Here is an 18,588-nt window from a genome sequence, read left to right on the forward strand (position 1 = left end):
ACTGAATCAACATCACTATCGATAGAACAACAAGGAAGATGCGAGGGTACCCTTAGGAGTGCCAATGAGGGAACATATTGTTACAGCGGTTTTGCCCTTCCTGTTTCTACACTGTAGCAGGTCCAATTGAACACTTGCATTGCTATATTGTGCGGCTGTTTGCGAAATGAATCGTCAGTGCACTGAAATCACAATTCACCATGTCCAATCTATCCTTCCATTACGACTAGACATATGTAATTCTTTTCTTTTTACGTGAATAGTAGTTTAACTAGTTACCTCAGACGTATGTCGGAACATAAGCTACAGTACCTTTACATTCAAGCAGAAGCATGTGCCTCAACAGTTAAACTTTGCAAAGTGGCCTCCAGATCGTCAAATACGCAAAGACTCTTACTCAATTACACTGCTCTGCCACTGAGGAAAGGAGTTTCAATAGTAGAGTGTGAAACCGATCTCTAACGCAGCAATATATCACTGTGCACTGTGTTGATGAAGATTATATATATATATATATATATATATATATATATATATATATATATATATATATATATATATATATATATATATATATATATATATAAAATTTGTGTTCTGAGCCATAAAAAATCGAACTTTTTACATCATTTGTATAGCTATCGACCACCAGACACTCGTACATATACCGCGAAGACAGACAGCACCGTATATACTCGTCGCAGCCTTAGATATTTTCCTACAGTCGACGGTCACAAGTCATCCACTCCCGACGAGTTACCAAAGTGCCCTCAGGAGACTGAAGTCATTCTCAGAACAGATCTATACATTCGGGCTCGTTTCCCCTCGGTACAAACGCGTTACTGTTTGTGGTCCGGACCTGCTTGCATGCTCGCTTTCCTACAACCATCTCCAGGCTCTGGGATTACAAAAACGCATGTATTTTCACATTTCCGCATCTCGTGGTCGTGCGGTAGCGTTCTCGCTTCCCGCGCCCGGGTTCCCGGGTTCGATTCCCGGCGGGGTCAGGGATTTTCTCTGCCTCGTGATGGCTGGGTGTTGTGTGTTGTCCTCAGGTTAGCTACGTTTAAGTAGTTCTAAGTTCTAGGGGACTGATGACCATAGATGTTAAGTCCCACAGTGCTCAGAGCCATTTGAACCATTTTTTTTTTTATTTTCACATGGTTTGTCATAATATTACTTCTCGATATCAAGCACACAGCAGTACCCTACCGATCCCTCGCGCAACATAATTCCGATGGTATAGACTGGAAAATATTTCTCTGCAAACCAAAAACCATAGCAAGGTGTTGCGTGCTGTAAACCACAGAGTAACTAGAAAAAGAGGAGGTTGTTAGTTCCACTCATGAATACCGATGTCGATGATGTAATACATTCCAAGTCATCACTATATTACAAATTCAGCGAGATGTTTCTCATGTCTAGAGAACCAGCAAACGTGTTTTCCACCCGTTTTTCACCTGCTAGGTGCACACACCACAACCGATGTTCTGTCAACTAAATAAAGGCGCGAAACGTGCAGAAGCAGTCAACCAGAAAATTTACATGGGAGGTAATAACGGTCCAGCGCAAACACACGTCCATACCGAATCTTCTCAAAAACACACGTCCATACCGAATCTTCTCAAATTACCACGCTCTCACGAAAGCTATCCAACACATATTCAATATTAGTTAGCTACTCGGCCGTCTAGAGGACAACACAGTTAAGTCAGCAACATTCCTAAACTCCAACAGCCTTTTCCATTGAGACAGCTCCTACAGTTAATGGGAAACGCGAATCATTACTGCCACAGGCCAATAGAGCTGCACACCAAGCACACATAGACAGAATCGTCCCAAGAAAAAAGCAGTCTGATTTATATGTTATCCCTGGGTGGTTTTCTTTTTTTTTCTTTTTTTTTTTTTTTTTTTTTTTTTGTCATCAGTCTACTGACTGGTTTGATGCGGCCCGCCACGAATTCCTTTCCTGTGCCAACCTCTACATCTCAGAGTAGCAACTGCAACATACGTCCTCAATTATTTGCTTTACGTATTCCAATCTCAGTCTTCCTCTACAGTTTTTGCCCTCTACAGCTCCCTCTGCTACCATGGAAGTCATTCTCTCATGCATTAGCTGATGTCCTATCATCCTGTCCCTTCTCCTTATCAGTGTTTTCCACATATTCCTTTCCTCTCCGATTCTTCGTAGAACCTCTCATTCCTTATCTTATCAGTCCATCTAATTTTCAACATTCGTCTATAGCACCACATCTCAAATTCATCTATTCTCTTCTGTTCCGGTTTTCCCACAGTCCATGTTTCACTACCATACAAAGCTGTTCTCCAGACGTACATCCTCAGAAATTTCCTCCTCAAATTAAGGCCGGTATTTGATATTAGTAGACTTCTCTTGTCCAGAAATGCCTTTTTTGCCATAGCGAGTCTGCTTTGGTGTCCTCCTTGCTCCGTCCGTCATTGGTTATTTTACTGCCTAGGTAGTAGAATTCCTTAACTTCATTGACTTCGTGATCATCAATCCTGATGTTAAGTTGCTCGCTGTTCTCATTTCTACTACTTCTCATTACCTTCGCCTTTCTCCGATTTACTCTCAAACCATACTGTGAACTCATTAGACTGTTCATTCCGTTCAGCAGATCATTTAGTTCTTCTTCACTTTCACTCAGGATAGCAATGTCATCAGCGAATCGTATCATTGAAATCCTTTAACCTTGTATTTTAATTGCACTCCTGAACCTTTCTTTTATTTCCATCATTGCTTCCTCGATGTACAGATTGAAGAGTAGGGGCGAAAGGCTACAGCCTTGTTTTACACCCTTCTTAATACGAGCACTACGCTCTTGATGGTCCACTCTTATTATTCCCCCTTGGTTGTTGTACACATTGTATATGAGCCGTCTCTCCCTATAGCTTGCCCCTACTTTTTTTCAAAATCTCGAACAGCTTGTACCAATTTATATTGTCGAACGCTTTTTCCTGATCGACAAACCCTATGAACGTGTCTTGATTTTCCTTGAGCCTTGCTTCCATTATTAGCCGTATCGTCAGAATTGCCTCTGTCGTGCCTTTACTTTTCCTAAAGCCAAACTGATCGTCACCTAGCACATTCTCAACTTTCTTTTCCATTGTTCTGTATATTATTCTTGTAAGCAGCTTCGATGCATGGGCTATTAAGCTGATTGTGCGATAATTTTCGCACTTCTCAGCTCTTGCCGTCTTCGGAATTGTGTGGATGATGCTTTTCTGAAAGTCAGATGGTATGTCGCCAGACTCACATATTCTACACACCAACGCGAATAGTCGTTTTGTTGCCACTTCCCCCAATGATTTTAGAAATTCTGATGGAATGTTATCTATCCCTTCTGCCTTATTTGACCGTAAGTCCTCCAAAGCTCTTTGAAATTCCGATTCTAATACTGGATCCACTATCTCTTATAAATCGAGTCCTGTTTCTTCTTCTATCACATCAGATAAATCTTCACCCTCATAGAGGCTTTCAATTTATTCTTTCCACCTCTCTGCTCTCTCGTCTGCATTTATAAGTGGAATCCCCGTTGCACTCTTAATGTTACAACCGTTGCTTTTAATGTCACCAAATGTTGTTTTGACTTTCCTGTATGCTGAGTCTGTCCTTCCGACCATCATAGCTTTTTCGATGTCTTCACATTTTTCCTGCAGCCATTTCGTCTTAGCTTCCCTGCACTTCCTATTTATTTCATTCCTCAGTGACTTGTATTTCTGTATTCCTGATTTTCCCGGAACATGTTTGTACTTCCTCCTTTCATCAATCAACTGAATTATTTCTTCTGTTACCCATTGTTTCTTCGCAGCTACCTTCTTTGTACCTATGTTTTCCTTCCCAACTTCTGTGATGACCCTTTTTAGCGATGTCAATTCCTCTTCAACTGTAATGCCTACTGCGCTATTCCTTATTGCTGTATCTATAGCGTTAGAGAACTTCAAACGTATCCCGTCATTCCTTAGTACTTCCGTATCCCACTTCTTTGCTTATTGATTCTTTCTGACTAATGTCTTTAACTTCAGCCTACTCTTCATCACTACTATATTGTGATCTGAGTCTATTTCTACTCCTGGGTACGTCTTACAATCCAGTATCTAATTTCGGAATCTCTGTCTGACCATGATGTAATCTAATTGAAATCTTCCCGTATCTCCCGGCCTTTTCGAAGTATACCTCCTCCTCTTGTGATTCTTGAACAAGGTATTCGCTATTACTAGCTGAAACTTGTTACAGAACTCAATTAGTCTTTCTCTTCTTTCATTCCTTGTCCCAAGCCCATATTCTCTTGTAACATTTTCTTCTACTCCTTCCCCTACAACTGCATTCCAGTCGCCCATGACTATTAGATTTTCGTCCCCCTTTACATACTGCATTACCCTTTCAATATCCTCATACACTTTCTCTATCTGTTCATCTTCAGCTTGCGACGTCGGCATGTATACCTGAATTATCGTTGTCGGTGTTTCCTGAACCTCTATCCGCTCCTCCGCCCTCTTTAACAAGGCCGTTGTCAGAATGAGGCTGACCTCTTATTGCGGAAGTCTTCGGCCGCCAATTCTGACTATTTATCAAAATTTAGGTAGTGGCGGGGATCGAACCCGGGATCGAAAACATTTTGATCATGAATCAAAGACGCTCCCCCTAGACCCTGTACATACAACTAAACGTTACGGTTGTGGTCTCAGCTGAACGACTTTCTACGATGAGAGAAGTATCGGAAATACACCGTGCTGACAGCTGTGGCTCTGGAAATAGAAATATTTGTACCATTCTTATGATCTGACATACTCTTCCCTTTGCTATAACAGTACTCCACGTCAAATCCATACCTTCCTTACGACTGGACATACTCATTTCCTTTGCATATGATGGAACAAAAACACATACTTTATAATACTGATACTCAAGGTGTACCTATCAAGCACCCCCTATTAGTAAGTATAATACTTCATCAATAATTGATTGCTGGCGATGCAGAATAATACTGCTCGAAAATCAACAATGGGTGGACATGTCTCATAAATTTTTCTTGCGAGTGCTTCCATTGCGTCTTAGAAAGAGAGGCGTAATCGTCTTACAAACCCCTATATGTTAAAAGGAAAAACATAAAACTATTACCATCACAAGCGGTCTTGATTCTAAAGGTGCACTCAAGGATCCATGTCAAAAGCTTTACCGGCTTTACAAATCCACATACGGCATTACCGTCGAATGACATGGTTTTTCCAGACAAATACCGTGACACTGAATATAGACGGTGATTGCCAGAGTGTACATTATCACACCAGCAGTGCGGTTACACGTCGCCGACGGTGAACCCTTCTAATAAAATTATTGAATTTTCAAAGTGATTCAGCTGAGGAGCAGGGTATGAAACCGGAATTTGCATCTCCCTCGCACCACTTCCATTGGGTATTACTCTAGTATTTGCAACGTATTCTGTCTCGATGCCATGTCAGAGGTTCTGTGATAAACCCACTGAGTTATTGAGAAGGATCTCCAACAATAGTATATGGTGTGTTTCAGGTCATAAGAAATGGACTGCAGCTTTTCAGATCTCCAGTGGTACGCCTTCGGTAGAAATGACGCCTATGATTTGGAATCAAGTCTTTCCATTCAACTACATACCTGCATTGTATCTTATGGAGAAGTCCTTTAATGATTACAGCCAGTAGTGAATCATATTTCTGCCACTCTCATATCTCGAAACGAGCCACCTTTCTCGAACCTGCTACAGTAAAATTCCAACATAGTTTTATGTAGCCCTTATGCATCTTACAACTACCCTTAAGACTCTGCGCTACCGTCGCTGCAGCTTTCCGCATGTGATTGTTTAAATGTAAGTCGGAACTGAGTAGAAGTCGGAGAAAGCTGTATGAACCGTGACACATGCATACACACAGACATACAGAAATCAGAGCAAACGCTCCCCAAATGTGGAGGTAACTGGATACAATCGAGTACAATGCTATATTATGCCTCCCAATCAGTGCATTTGGGTTAGGTGTTGGCAGCTGTACTACATTTACAAGCAATTTTAGATCGCAAAACGAGTGGTTATGTCATGATCGCGTGGATAGAACTGACATAAAATTGATATAATTGCGAAAAGTGACGGGGGAATAAGTATAAATTGACCGATTATACACCGAAATGAGGGGAAATTGAGAAAGTACTTGCGTATCTTCTGGGTGGCGCAGAACAATTTGTACATGGGAACAAGTATGCTGCAGGAATCCGAGAAAACGCTGGCATCGAAATGAAGGGAATCAGGGAGGCAGTCAATTTTTCTCTGTCGAGGCAGCATTATACTGTATGTCTATTGACGTACCAGTGATACAAGCGAGTTGACTGCTGTATTTGATGCTTTTCAGGAAGACAAAGAGCCATCTGTCTCTAAACTTACATCCATCTGCGTTAAAGAGTAACAGAGAGTGGACGGGGTGATCGATTGAGGTAGAGATGTAACGAGGTACGATTTAATGGTAGACTGATGATGCATTCTAGAGAGGGAGAAATTGCTGCAGGTCAATTTTTACACTGTTCTGTCAGTATGCATCAGTCATGTGACATAGCATGCGTTCGACTGGTATACAGCCACGTGTTCTGCATGTGATTTAAAGCACTGTTTACTTGCGATCGTTAATGGTAAACCTGTCGGTCATCGGAGACATCAGTCTCATGTGTGATGAAACTTAAAAAATTTCTCTGAACGAACTATGATTTATGCGATGTACTCCATTCCCCTGTCCCATTCAGCTTCATAACTAAGTTAGCGATAGGTGCTCGTGAGGCACTGCAGTTCCCATGTATACATTTACTGGACAGATGTGGTGTTTACAGAGTCGGTGGCGGAATGACTTGTAATTTTCACATGTTGGACGCTGCTGATGTGCGTTTATCTGTTTCCTTGTAAGAGTTATTTCCCGTTACTAACGACCATTTTATATAGGGCTGATGCAGGCATATCATAATTTCTGAAGCATGATCGGATGTTAACAGTGGACGCTACACATCTCTGGAGAGCTATATTGTGCTCATATCACACAGAGCAAATGTTTTAAAGAAATAGTTTTCTCGTTTTACAGTTCGATACCATAGTTAACGTAGAGAAATCTGCAAGGACACTGTATGTCATGCTCTTGAAATATATTTCTTAGATTGGAAAATTAACAGCCTTACTTCTCATACGACTGATAGGTTGGAAACGCGATCGATCTACCGTTATAGCACGTTTTAAGTCGGAACATTGTAGCATTAGGAGAGAATGTGTTTATGTCATCTCTTACCAATACCTTCCAAGTGCTGATCCTAGACTCTGGAATAATACTTTAAAATTGATGGCTCGGTTTATTTACATAAAAATGCTTCAAGCTCCATCCATCTCGAGCTCCATCACGCATAAAAATCTACCATTGCTATGACATCACAACACTTTCAAATCTGTTACTATACATCAATAAGGATTGCTAGCCTCCCCGACATGGGCGCATCTAGAAGAATCTTGTGCACTTGGACTCGGATAGCTCCATTCATTCACGAGACATAGAATGTAGGGGTCTACTTCTGATTGGTTGCAGATGAAATCGGTAACGGTGCTGCAGGGCAGGTTGGTCAATGACCATGTGAGGGGTGGTCATTCAGTCTCTAATTTTGCCCTAAGACTCCGAGAATTCTCTGTGACTCACAGCCGCTTAGAGCTAGATCATAAATTAAGAGCTTTGCTTGAAGTTCTAGAAATATGTAGCGCACTGTCTGATATACTTTGATAATATATGTGTTCGAGAACCAACAAAGAATGGACGTACTGAACAGTCACCTATCTACATATGCTATGATACTCGCAAATTAGAGAGGGGGTAGTTTAGCTATGATACTGAAACTTGGAAACACGGTGTCACATCATTTCTCGGAGTTGGAATTACTGCAAAATTGCTAAAATTGTTCGCACCATCAAATGTAATGCTTAATATTTCAGTAGATTGGCGGTGTCTTTTCCATTCCATCCATCCACTGGCACAGTGTTGGTTACCACATAATGACTGACTGCCAAGGCTTTTTCGATTTGGAGAAAGAGTTTTGTGGAGAGAGAACACCTTTTGGGGACGGATAGCACCGAAACAATGATAGCGTACATAACTGCAATGTGAGGTATCAGTCGAAACAGAAGACAGAGCCATCAGCTATTCCATCACTGTGCCACCTGACATTATATGTAGAGCTTGTCAATCACTTTCGGACAGCAGTTTGAAAACTTGAAACATCCCCTAAGAAAAATTAAGAATGACAGTGCTGGTAAACCTCTACGTTATTTAATTTTCAAACAGCTGAGCAAAACTGAACGTACTCAGGCATTTCTCTCTTTACCTATTCTGGTCAACACTAAACTGACAAACAATATTTTTAGCGCAACGCAATCTGACATTCAAAAATCCCCACAAAAGAATGGCCCTGACTAACAATAACCTATACCTTTCATGAATCACTCACCTCACAAAAATCTTCGTTACTCGAATTACTGCAATACAGCGAGCGCCAATAGTGCCAGCTAAATGAAAGATTGTAACTACTGCAGGCACTAACTACTGATAGCCGTAGGTAACAAATGAAAGATTTTGATAGAGAACAAACAATGCATTTACCTTAATAGAGTTCATAAGTCATTACATATATATATATATCAGTTCTTGATATCCAGTCTTACAAATTTACTGTCTCTGATGGACACACGTCCAGATCATCCGCTCTCAAAACTCCGCCATTTCTCTCCCCACATCCACCACTGCTGGCGGCTCACCTACAACTGCGCAACGCTACACGCTGTTCACATCCAACTGCCCAACACTACAATAATGAATGTTCCAACAATGCCAACCAGCCATAGACTTCACACAGCACAGCCAGTGATTTTCATATAGAGCGCTACGTGACGTTACCAGCATAAAAACCTAAACAGCCAAATTACATAAAAATCTTCAAAAGTTAGACATCGTGCTTGAACAAACACGTGAAGATTTAACTGCTGAGTTACTTAAAATGAAATAATGCAAGAAGTTTATCAGCACAGTAATTCACAAATTTTGGTAAGGGGACGTTTCATATGTCGACCCTTAGCCGAGGATACCTCACTGGATTTTCTAATTTTTTCTTGTAGTTTGGGTAATTAGTGTAGCTATTGTTTATTGCTAGAGCGTAATTGTAGAGAGAATTTCCTTTGTAGTTGCAGTGTTTCATTGTTGTACAGTAAAACAGTTGTGGCATGCTTGTAGATTTGCACCAAGTATTTCGCAGCTGCGCTTGCAATTAACTAGACACTATTTTCAGTGTTATGTTAATCTGTTTTCTCATTTTCGCTCTTCAAATTGTGCTTTTCTTCTTATCGTGTGAAATACGTGACAATTATGGCGTATGAAAAACGTAACATCAGCCTCCAAAGTAAACTGAGAAATGATAGTGACGACGAGCGTAGCTTATCAGCACCACCGTGTAATGAATTAACAGACATTCAAAGTAGTTATTTGGTAATTGTGCATAGGGAAATGGAGCGGGTGGCAAATAATGGTGTAGACAGTGAAGCAATTAGTGAACAGGGAAGCATTATCGATCGATCGGTCGGCAACAGCTCGCCTCAGGAATCCGAAATGACAGGACACAATCTTGTAAATACTGTAGATTCTGGTTTTGCGTCCTCACCGTTTTCTCAAATAAGTCAAGACACATTTTCTGCTTTGGAAAATGCGGATATTGCCGGTTCAGATTCACTGCCGCACAGCACTGAGGAACCTGTCTCAGACATCAGTGGTTCAGAACGTGTTAATGTCAGTTTAGAAACTGAACAGATGCCGAAGTCGTCGTGGGGAAAAAAAATTATGGCACTGTACAAAGCATGTTACAGAGGAACCAATAAAAAAAAGAAATGTTTCAACCAGGGTCACAGGTAGCGTCTTGCGACTTAATACAACAAATGGGAGAAAGGCTTCAAAAGTTAGATACAATACTTGAACAAAATCAGAAACAAATGGGACAAAAGCTTCAAAAGTTAGACACAACGGAACAAAATCTTCAAAAGTTAGACACAATGGAACAAAATCTTGAAAAGTTAGACACAATGGAACAAAATCTTCAAAAGCTAGACACCGCGCTCCTCCAGTTTCCTTATGTTGTAACCGACTTTTATTTAAAATCATCCAGTGTGTGTGGTGTGTTATGGTAGCCACAGCAACAACATGATTTACCCCATGTGAAATATAGTTTTTTTGTGAGAGGCAATGGTTCAGAACGTGTTAATGTCAGTTTAGAACCTGAACAGATGCCGAAGTCGTCGTGGGGATAAAAAATTATGGCACTGTACAAAGCATGTTACAGAGGAACCAATAAAAAAAAGAAATGTTTCAACCAGGGTCACAGGTAGCCTCTTGCGACTTAAGGAATAGTCTGTGAGATACAGTTATCCTCCTACAGTACAAAGGATAAAATTTTAAACTGGTCTGTGCAGTATATCAATACCTGTATTTTTAATAGGATCATCACATGTGCTCGATGCCAAAACGCATTCAGTATTTTTTTCGATGCAAGGGAGGAGGGAGATGGGGTAAAAATGTTATTGAGTTCTCTATCGGATGAAGTTAGCGAAGTTTTTATAGTTCGTAATTTTTCCCTGATGGATGGAGCAGAATAACGACGACAGAATTTTGGAGTGATATAACTGAATGGGCCATGAGGGATGTGGATCTGTAGTACCTGCTTGTAGTATGGAGGAGCACCACAAAGCAGTAGAAAAATCTACATCCTTCCTCTGGTTCCCCTTCGTCTTTTATATAACCTCGTGTTGCAGGAGCCAGCTTCGTTTCCATCGAATGATCAAAATACAATTTTGTCGCACTAACTCAGCTTCACCTGTTTCTACATGGATTACAGAAGGTGGTAGTTATAGCTTTTTCCGACTTCTACTCAGTTCCGACTTTCATTGAAATAATGGCATGTGAAAAGCTGCAAGGGCGGTAGCGCGGAGTCTGAGGGTAGTCGCAAATTGCATATGGGCTAAAACCACGTTGCAGTTTTACTGTAGCAGATAGGTTTGAGAAAGGTGGCTCGTTTCGAGATATGAGAGTGCCAGAAATATGATTCACTATTGGCTGCAATGATTAAAGGACTTCTCTCTAGGATCTAACTCAGATTTGTGGTTGAATGGAAAGACTTGATTCCAGGGTTATTGTGTCGTTCAGCGCCTGGTGGACCCCCCCGGGAACGACTCACACCATACGAGTGTAACCCCTATGTTTGTATAGTAGAGCAATGGTGGTTTATGGGTACATGGAGAACTTGTTTGCGCAGCAATCGCTGACATAGTGTAACTGAGGTGGAATAAGGGGAACAAGCCCGCATTCGCCGAGGAAGATGGAAAACCGCATAAAAACCATCCACAGATTGGCTCGTTCACCATACCTTGACAAAATTCCGCCAGGTGGATTCGTATCGGGGACAGGGCGTTCCTTCCCGCCTGGAAAGCCATGCCTTGGATCGAACGGCCATCGTCCATACATGGATTAATAAAGCAGGTATAGCTTTTAACATGGATACTTGTGTGCAGATGTAGAATCAAGAGCGCTTCTAATGGTAATACTTTTGTGTTTTTTTTTCCTTTTAACATATAGTGGTTCGTAAGACGATTACGCCTCTGTTTCTAAGACACAGAGGAAGCACTTGCAAGAAAAACTTATGAGGCATGTCTACCCATTGTTGATTTTCGGTCAGTATTATTTCGTATCGCCAGCAATCAATTAATGATGAAGTATTATACTTAGTAGTAAGGAGTGCTTGATATATTTACATTGAGAATCAGTTTTATCAAGTATGTGTTTGCGTTCCAACATGTGCAAAGGAAATGAGTATGTCCAGTCATAGTTGAAGGTATGGATTTGACGTGGAGTACTGTGATAGCAAACGGAAGATATGTCAAGTCATAAGAATGGTTCCAACACTTCTACTTCCAGAGCCACAGCCATCAGTAGGGTGTATTTCTGATACTTCGCTCATTGTAGAATGTAGTTCAACTCAGACTGCAGTCGTAACATTTAGATGTGTGTACAGGGATAAAATATACTTGAGGCCGTTTTTTTTCCCCAGGACGATTCTGTCTGTGTGTGCTTTGCGAGCAACGCCGCTGACCTGTGGCAGGAATGATTCACGTTTCCCATTATCAGTAGGAGCTGTATGAATCGAAAAGCCTGTTGGAGTTTAGGAATGTAGCTGACTTAACTGTGTTGTCCTCTAGACGGCCGAGTCGCTAACTAATATTTAATATGTGTTGGATAGCTTTCGTAAGCGCCTGGTAATTTGAGAAGATTCCGTATGGACGTGAGTTTGCGCTGGACCGTTATTACCTCCCACGTAACTTGTCGGGTTGACTGCTTCTGCACATTTCACGCTTTTATTTAGTTGAGAGAACATCGATTGTGGTGTGTGCATCTAGCAGGTAAAAATTGGGTGGAAGACACGTTGGCTGGTTCTCTAGACATGGCAAACAGCTGACTTTGTAATACAGGGATGATTTGGAATGTGTTACATCATCGACATCGGTATTCATGAGTGGAATTAACAGCTTCCTCTATTTTTTTCGAGTTCTAAGTAGATGAGATAAGTTTCTGGTTACTCTGTGGTTTACACCACACAACACCTTGCTATGGTTTCAGGTTTGTAGAGAAATAATTTCCAGTCTATATCTTCGGAATTATGTTGCGCGAGCGATCCTTAGGGTACTGCTGTGTGCTTGATATCGAGAAGTACTGCGAAAATGGTGTAATATTATGACAAACCATGTGAAAATACATGTGTTCTTGTAATCCCAGAGCCTGGAAAAGGGTGTAGGAAAGCAAGCATGCAAGCAGATCAGGACCAGAAATAGTAATGCGTTTGTGCCGAGGGGAAACGAGCCCGAATCTATAGAACCGTTCTGAGAATGACTTCAGTCTCCAGAGGGCACTTTAGTGACGCGTCGGGAGTGGATTACTTGTGACTGTCAGCTGCAGGAAAATATCTAGTGCTGCGACGAGTATATACGGTGCTGTCTGTCTTCGCGGTGTATGTACGAGTGTCTGGTGTTCGATAGCTATACAAATGATGTAAAACGTGCGATTTTTTATGGCTCAGGACACAAATTGTTGTTTACTGCATCAACACAGTACACAGTGATATATTGCTGGGTTGGAGACGGGTTTCACGCTCTAATATTGAAACTCCTTTCCTCAGTGGCAGAGCAGTGTAATTGAGTATGAGTCTTCCCGTATTTGACGATCTAGAGGCCACTTTGCAATGTTTAACTGCTGAGGCACATGCTACTGCTTGAATGTAAAAGTACTGTGGCTTATGTTCCGACATACGTCTGGGGGAACTAGTCAAACTACTATTCACATAAAAAGAAAAGAATTACATATGTATAGTCGTAATGGAAGGAATGATCGGACGTAGTGAATTGTGATTTCAATGCACTGAGGAGTATATCCGAACGTAGGTGGGGATAGATTCACTTCGTAAACAGCCGCACAATATACCAATGGAAGTGTTCAATTGGATCTGCTATAGTGTAGAGATAGGAAGGGCAATACCACTGTAACAATTTGTTCCCTTATTGGCACTCCTGAGCGTACCCTCTCATTCTCTTTGTTGTTCTATCGATAGTGATGTTGGTCCAAATGGCTCTGAGCACTATGGGGTTTAACATCTGTGGTCATCAATCCCCTAGAACTTAGAACTAATTAAACCTAACTAACCTAAGGACATCACCCACATCCATGCCCGAGGCAGGATTCGAACCTGCGATCGTAGCAGTCCCGCGGTTCCGGACTGAGCGCCTAGAACCGCGAGACCACCGCGGCCGGCAGTGATGTTGGTATCAGTACACCTACACATGACTGAGATGTCTTTCCAAGCATAATGTCTGTGGGTGCGGTATCTATTATGACATAGTCCAGAATGCATGTCCATCATAACACTTGTTTGACTGAATCTTGGCAGGATGAAGCACCTTCCAGAAGCACTGATTCGAAGACATTGTCAGATAATTTCCTTTGTCTGTGAAGAATCGATACATATAGCTAGTGTTAGTGTTGACATACCATTTCTTCGGTCGCTGAAAAGGTAACTGCACTGTTTGTGTAAAATGTGTATATATTGCAATGTAAATCTACTGTGGCTTATGTTATGGCATAACCAGACTATGAGAGTGTGTCCTATCACAAGGGACATATAGATTCAGCACATCGATAACCTTGAAGGTGTGAGAGAGATTTTTATGTGGAAAATTATGTGCAGTATAGATACCGATATTCGTTTCAGAACCACAGCTGTCAATAGAAGACATTACCAGTACATCAATCGGTGTCAGACTGCAGCAGAAATCGTAATATTTAATTGTAGTTACACTGGTAAATATGTTCCTGTCTCCCAATATTTTTGTGAGTCTTGTATGTATTTTATGATCTGTAGACAACTTTTGTTGGATTTTGCAATGTATAGATCTGTGCAAAATAATTTCCTCATTGAAAGTCTCGTCTGCAGGTAACAATGGCGAACAGTGTTCCCTCACCAGCAGCAGCAGCAGTTGGATGGGTAAATTCAGTGATGAATGGGCTGTCCCCTTAGGATTGATAGCTGCAATGCGCCCTCTGCTATTCTGGGAATCACTGGATCATCTCTCTCAGCACTGAACCCGCACCACATCTATGTGTCATCACATCAGCAATGGTATCTAGGTGAACATGTATTTCGACAGGTATTTCTCAGGTGTCAAGTATGAAAGAATTGCGGCCTCCTCATCCTTGCGGAACCCGAGCTGATACCAATGCATCTCTTGGCAGCTGGCAACCGCATAGTCACTTCACCGGGAGCTGCCAGTGCATCTCAACTCCTGGGGACATGTGCGGAGTTGGCGGCATCTTTGTCAGGTGTGTAGTGGTGGGATGTGTTTTTACTAGCGATCTTTTGTTTAGACTGTATTCCATCGATTGGATGTATGCCATGAATTAAAAAAAACTACCCCATGCATCTGAAGAACATCGATTTAATTGATCTGGATAAAATTTTTATGTCAACATGGTATTAGCAGAAGAAGTTAAGGGGAAGGTGTATGTGAGTGGGTGACATGGAGCAGAACAGTAGGTTACTACGTTAATTTGCGTAATTTTTATGCGATATGCATTTCAGTAGTTGAAGTGGGTATATGACAAAGTAGAATGCGTCATAAATGGCGTTCGAAAGCATGTGCAATTTGTAAAGTGTACCAGAAAATGGTAGAAGGACATAATTGATTATTCAATTTGGTATCAAAGGCGGTGCAATAGTTTAAGGAAATGGGAGTGACATGGAAAACGACTTAACAGAACAATAGATTAAGTGCTGATAAAGGGCCAAACATTGGGTTAAGACACCCAGAGTACAGTGCCAAACATTAGGTTATGCAACAAGTTTGCTGCATGAAATTACTTCTTACAAGACCTTCATGTTTCCAAACAGCAGAGAATGATGAGTAAGAGAAATCCAACCCCCACTAACAGTTTTTTTACAAATAAACAATATACCCTTACATTTCCTGTTATGAGGCCCTTTGTCTCCACCATCAGACCGCCATCTTGGATTACTTCACAGAAGGGATGACAGCACCCTCTAGTTGCAGTACTGTGTACTAGGTCAGATGGATTCTTGACCTTGGAGTCAACACACTTGATGGCAGTACTGCCTCTAATTGTTTAAATAAAGACTGGAAATAACGAATTTTTTCCAGAACAGGCTGAGTCCTTTTCCCATCCAGTTCCTAGGAAGAGGTAGCGGTCAGATGACTTAGGTTAGTGGAGGTAGTACAAGTGCCCTTTCTTTCCCACCATTTTCGTAAATTAGTAGAGGCAGGTGTGGTGTGCTGCATTATCCTGATGGAATATTAACTTCCCGCCATTTTCAGGGGGGGGGGGGGGGGGTAGGTAAATGGAGGTAGCTCAGTTGACCTATCTTCCCACAAAAATCCGCCATCTTGGATAATGGTACTTGCATCATCAGCTGACGTCATGGTCTCCATCTTTGATGGCGCAATTGGCGCCATCTTGGATACATCTAGCAACATTGGAGAGTGGGACGACATGAAGGTGACCCTACTACCGGAATAGACTTAATTAATATCTGAAGTAGTGCTGGAGGGAACTGATCCCGTGAATCCTGCAGTGCTGTCCATAAATCTGTAAGACGAGGGGTTGGATATCTCTTCTGAACAGCATGTTGCAAGGCATTCCAGACATGCTGAATAATGTTCTTGTGAGTTTGGTGGCCAGTGGAAGTGTTTAAAGTCGAAACAGTGTTCCTGGAGCCACTCTATATCAGTGTGTAGGGTGTCGCATTGTCCTGCTGTAATTGCCCAAATCCGTCGGAATGCACAACGGACATGAATGGATGCTGGTGATCAGACTGAATGCTTTCGTATTATCACCTGTCATAGTCATATCTAGAAGTATCAGGGGTCCCATACCAGTCCAACCGACTACGCCCCATACCATTACAGATCATCCACCAACTTGAACCGTCCTCTCCTGGCATGCAGGGTCCATGGTTTCAAGAGGTTGTCTCCGCACCCGTACACGACCATCCGCTCGATACAATTTGAAAAGTGACTGGTCTGACACTAGTCTTCAACAGCACAATATCGGTTTTGACAGGGCCAGACAAAGTGTAGAACTTTGGGTCGTGCAGTCATCAAGGGTACATGAGAGGGCCTTCGGTTCCGATAGCCCACACTGATGATGTTTCATTGAATGGTATGAATGCTGACACTCTTTGAAGGTGCCAGCACTGAAATCTGCAGCAGTTTGCGAATAGGTTGCACTTCTGCTACACTGAACGATTCTCATAAGTCGTTATCGGTCCCATTCTTGCAGAATCTTTTACCCGTCGTAGCGATGTCAGAGATTTTATGTTTTACTGGATTCCTGATAATCAATTTAGACTCGTGGAATGGTCGTACGGGAAAATCCCCACTTCATCGCCACTTCGGAAATGCTGTGACCCATCGTTCTTGCGCTGACTATAACACCACGTTCGAACTCAAATTTTGATAAACTTGCACAGGCAAGTGCTATAGCAACTCAGCTCTGTTAAGTTTGGAAGGTAGGGACGAGGTACGGGCAGAAGTAAAGCTGTGAGGACGGGGCGTGAGTCGTGCTTGGGTAGCTCAGTTGGTAGAACACTTGCCCACGAAAGGCACAGGTCATGAATTCGAGTCTCGATGTGGCACACAGTTTTAATCTGCCAGGAAATTTCATATCAGCGCACACTCCGCTGCAGAGCGATAGTCTCATTCTGGAAACATCCCTTAGGCTGTGGATAAGCTATGTCTCCGCAATATCCTTTGTTGCAGGAGTGCTAGTTCTGCAAGGTTCGCAGGAAAGCTTCTGTTAAGTTTGGAAGGTAGGAGACGAGGTACTGGCAAAAGTAAAGCTGTGAGGACGGCGCATGAGTCTTGCTTGGGTAGCTCAGTTGGTAGAGCACTTGCCCGCCTAAGGCAAAGGTCCCGAGTTCGAGTCTCGGTCCAGCACACAGTTTTAATCTGCCAGGAAGTTTCATATCAGCGCACACTCCGCTGCAGAGTGAAAATCTCATTCTGGAATGCACCTGGCTGAAACTTACGTCATTTATCTCAAAAAATACATTGCGCAACACAATTAAAAAATCAGTTTCTCAAAATCTTATGGCTGTCTCCGATTGACTTACAAAAGTTCGGAATTAGGCTCGAAGGTGCCTACTTTTCCCTCTGTAACGGTACGAAAGCGTGTCGCCCTGCGACGGAGCCCTCAGTTGTTCATGTTTGGTGTATGGTGTGTTAATTATATGAAAATGGACAAATTTCACCATAACTCTACCCAATGACACCGTGGAAGTGTCACACAATGGAAAAGTCGTCACACCTCCCCTTATCCACATTTGACCTCTTCTCTTGATCCGCCTGCGATGGCTACCGGAACTGCGACGTCCAGCGTTGAAACGACAAGGTACTTTCTGAGCGGACGATGAAAACATTTTAGACATACGGCCGCTCAGAATCCACATGTAATGTCCACAGTCGGCGGTATGAAGGGTGTCAACGTAGGCAGTCCTACCCCTGAGGCGTTGATCCCCATGCATTTCGCGGTATAAATCTACGGTTCGCGGTGCGCTGAGCCACTGGACGACGTTCTTGAGAACCTTTGACGCTGCTGACACCCCCCAAATGATTCAACCTTCCTCTAAGATCGTGGAACCACTACACCTCAAATAGGTAGGTCCCCAATTAGCTTAATGACGCTAATTGCACCCCAATCTGATCATACCAGCTAGGAAAAACTTGGTAGCACCAGAAATCGAAACCGGACCCTCGACATGAGAGTCATCTACACTGAACACTCAGTTGTGGAAGTGAACTGTTCAAAACCATTCGACGAAATCTGAACGTGACCCAAAGAACGGAAGGATATTTATGCTTTTGCAGTCTCTCTGTTCGTCCTCCTGTAGCGTGCTACTCAATGGTGCGACATTGACTCATATATGAATAA

At 42.2% G+C, this 18,588-nt stretch overlaps 1 non-coding gene across 1 annotated transcript; it reads left to right on the top strand.

The window, feature by feature from the left end:
• Positions 1–17,520: 17,520 nt before the first annotated feature.
• Trnar-ccu (transfer RNA arginine (anticodon CCU)) lies at positions 17,521–17,595 on the top strand. Its single transcript has one exon. It is a non-coding gene; the product is annotated as a tRNA-Arg (tRNA).
• The last annotated feature ends 993 nt before the right edge of the window (positions 17,596–18,588 follow it).

The sequence above is a fragment of the Schistocerca gregaria genome, chromosome 5, assembly GCF_023897955.1.
Source record: "Schistocerca gregaria isolate iqSchGreg1 chromosome 5, iqSchGreg1.2, whole genome shotgun sequence".
Taxonomy (NCBI): Eukaryota; Metazoa; Arthropoda; class Insecta; order Orthoptera; family Acrididae; genus Schistocerca; species Schistocerca gregaria.